At 37.1% G+C, this 3,552-nt stretch overlaps 1 non-coding gene across 1 annotated transcript; it reads left to right on the plus strand.

The window, feature by feature from the left end:
* The first annotated feature begins 860 nt into the window (after positions 1–860).
* Positions 861–967, plus strand: LOC141679472 (small nucleolar RNA R71). Its single transcript, XR_012558109.1, has one exon. It is a non-coding gene; the product is annotated as a small nucleolar RNA R71 (small nucleolar RNA).
* The last annotated feature ends 2,585 nt before the right edge of the window (positions 968–3,552 follow it).

Consider the following 3,552-nt stretch of genomic DNA (forward strand, 5'->3'; position numbering starts at 1 on the left):
AATTATAACTTGAACGGTGGTAGCTCAAGTAGTATTTGGAAAAGATATAAGTATATTGGAGTATCTTGTAACTTCATCTTTTAAACTTATATCTAGTAAATGATTATCTTATGCATGACAAAGATTTTCAGAAAAACGTTGAGACAAGGTTAGATATATGAGATCACCTTGCAATGATATTTTTATACAGTTATAAACTGGAACTCTGTGTATATTATGCATGGAAGAGGACTTCCAAGATTTTGAAAAGTATATATGTATATATACTGAATATTTTGCGACTTCATCGCATTAAGATATCAAACTTGGTTCATTTTTTTTGACCAAGACTTTCATGAGTACTATGAGAAGGCTCATATATTATAAATTATTATACATATTATTTTGGTGGGCTTGCTGCTCACCCTTGCTTTCTTCTTTCATCACACAACATCAGATAGACAAGATGAACAGGACCAAGCTCCCAATTCGCGAGCGGATAGGAAACGTTCCGCAGTTTCCTATAGGCGTTGATGTCGCTGTAGCTGAGGTAGGAGCTACCAATAGGCTAGGCTTTCAACTTTTGATGTACCAGACTTATGTATATTATGAATTGTAATAATGGCAAAGAAATGTAAATTTATTCAGAAACCTGTTTAAGGTGTATTGGCATATAATTGTGGAATAAAGCGACTTGTGATTATTTTTGGATATTCATCTCTGAGACTATAACTTGTGGTGTGTGTGTTTATTGTGGGGTCACAGTACAGAGTAGTTGATTATTTATTAAGATTGGGTGTTATTAAGGGAAATGGAACTCGCGACAGCCCGGATCCCCGACCCCGGATTCGGGGGTGTTACAAATAATCATCAAATCAGGCATGCCATGATGAGGACACTTCTTAAGCATTTCCTTATAGCGCTCCCAAGCCTCAAATAAAGATTCTCCCGATTGCTGTGCAAATTGCGTGAGAGCGTTTCTGATTATAGCTGTCTTCGCCGTAGGGAAGAATTTAGTTAGAAACTTCTGAGCAAGATCCTCTCAAATGGTGATAGAACCTGCTGGTAGAGAATGTAACCAGCATTTAGCTTTACCCCTCAGAGAGAATGGGAAAAGCCTCAGCTCTATAACATCTTCAGAAACATTGTTGAACTTGAAAGTGTCGCAGATCTCAATGAAATCTCTAATGTGCATGTTGGGATCTTCCATTGGAGAACTCCCAAACTGGACTGAATTCTGCACTATCTGAATCATGCTAAACTTGATTTCAAAGGTGTTAGCCGCAATGGCTTGTCTGACAATGCTAGACTGAATGTCATTGATCTTCGGTTGAGAGTAATCCATCAAAGCCTTCGAATTCGCTGTTTGATATCCCATTATAATGATCGCTTCTTCTTCAACTTTCTCAACTTCTTTAAAAACTTCTTCAACTACTTCAACTTCTTCCGGTGCTTCTTTATGAGATTGAGAACATGTTCACATACACGCCCTCTAGAGTACCTGAAACACCAACAAAGCAAACAAGTAAGTAAAATATCCGAGTCAGTGAACTTTAACGACCACTGATCTCATGCACATAAACTAAATTAAACACCAAATCCCCGGCAGCGGCGCCAAAACCTTGTTATGGTGAAAACACATGCTAAAATTATACGCAAGTATACGCATTCGCAAGTAGTATAAGATATAAATCAGATTCATGGTTCTTTATGAGATTGAGAACATGTTCGCATACACGCCCTCTAGAGTACCTGAAACACCAACAAAGTAAACAAGTAAGTAAAATATCTGAGTCAGTGAACTTTAACGACCATTGATCTCATGCACATAAACTAAATTGAACACCAAATCCCCGGCAGTGGCGCCAAAACCTTGTTATGGCGAAAACACACACTAAAATTATACGCAAGTATACGCATTCGCAAGTAGTATAAGATATAAATCAGATTCGTACCCATAGAGACTCTTTTTAGTTAACTTAAGATTATGCACCTATGCAACAATGGTATGGCTATCGCTCAATACTAAGACAATAACAAGTTGAGATGTTTATAACTAAGATTAAACTAACATGCAATTAACTAAGAATAAAAGAGATTGAATTAACTATATGAGACAAACATGGGATTCTAACTTCATTAAATACTTCATTCAAAGTCATTGTTCTTAACCTTAGCATGCAATGGTGATGACAACTAATCAGATAACACGAAACTAGTAAACGCCAACTTTCGTTGTACGAATACCCTACTACCAGACATCCACAAAAGAGATAGAAGTTGAATAGACACCAATTATGTTGAGACCCTATATGTCTATAGAATTTGACAACATAAAGGTTTAATGAACAAGTTATCGATCGTGATTACATAGGGCAAGTAAGATGGTTAAAATTACCTACGAATCATGCATAATAAATACATGAACCTATGCTACCACGGCAAGTCTAAATCTTTATATTCATTGTCGCTTCAATAGAGATTTACAAACTATCTTTTATGTTCGTGGAGCACATAAGACGAACATGCACAACCAATACTAGGATATCATACAATCACCACACCCTTAAGTATCAAAATAATTAACTATAGAAAGCCATAAGTAAATCCGTTAGAACCCCATGACAACGATTAGTTCATAACCAAACTCATCGTCACCATGGGTTCCAATGAAAGCACGGTAAATAAACTAAGATAAACAAGGTCTGAAATAACTGAATAATAATAACAAAGTACGTTAACAAGAGTATTAGGTTTAAAAAACAAAGAAAATAAGCATCCAAGATTATAACTTAAGCAAAGAATCATAAGTAAAAACAAGATCTTCTTCTCCTTCATTGTATGCGTTATTAGGTCTTCTTGCTGCTATCTCCTTGCTCTTCTATCTGAAAAACGTCTTTTAAAAGTCTTTAAATACCAGCCCAACAGATCAGGAGTCCAGCAAATCAATCTTATAATAGAATCAGGATTCCTTAAATTCTACATAGTGCGGTTGCCCTCAAATCCAGCGCGGCCGCCCTGAGTTTTTGACAAATGGGCGCGGCCGCTCCCAAGACTAGTGCGGCCGCCCTGACCTTCTGGAAAATCTGAATTTTTCTGCTTTCTTGACCTTCTCGTGTTGGTTTCTTGTGCGCAATCGACCGAGGTTCCATCCTAACACTCTTTTAAGCATAAAACATGCAATATCCATTCCTTCTTTTGAATATGCCCTGAAATGCAAAACACTACAAAAACACATCAAAAACACAAATATCTTGAGTAAAAAACACCAATTCGAGCATTTACGAAGCGTTCTAAGTGGATATAAATGCCATGTAGCACTGCTTATACAATCAAAGAAAAGTTCCATTCTTTCCTATGCTTTGTTCTGAACATCTCCCGAGCCTTAGTGAAATTAACGCCATGACCAATGTCTCTGACCCAGTCGAAGAGTGTCGAAGTGAGAGTCACAACTGGAATCCTGCCATTCAACACAGGAAATTTCAAAGTTGCCTCAATCACATTAGCGTTGATCTCATATTCCTGATTTTTGTGTGTGAAGAGAATGACCCCTTTGACAGCTTCAACTGTCAA

Source organism: Apium graveolens, chromosome 1, assembly GCF_009905375.1.
Source record: "Apium graveolens cultivar Ventura chromosome 1, ASM990537v1, whole genome shotgun sequence".
NCBI classification, from domain to species: domain Eukaryota; kingdom Viridiplantae; phylum Streptophyta; class Magnoliopsida; order Apiales; family Apiaceae; genus Apium; species Apium graveolens.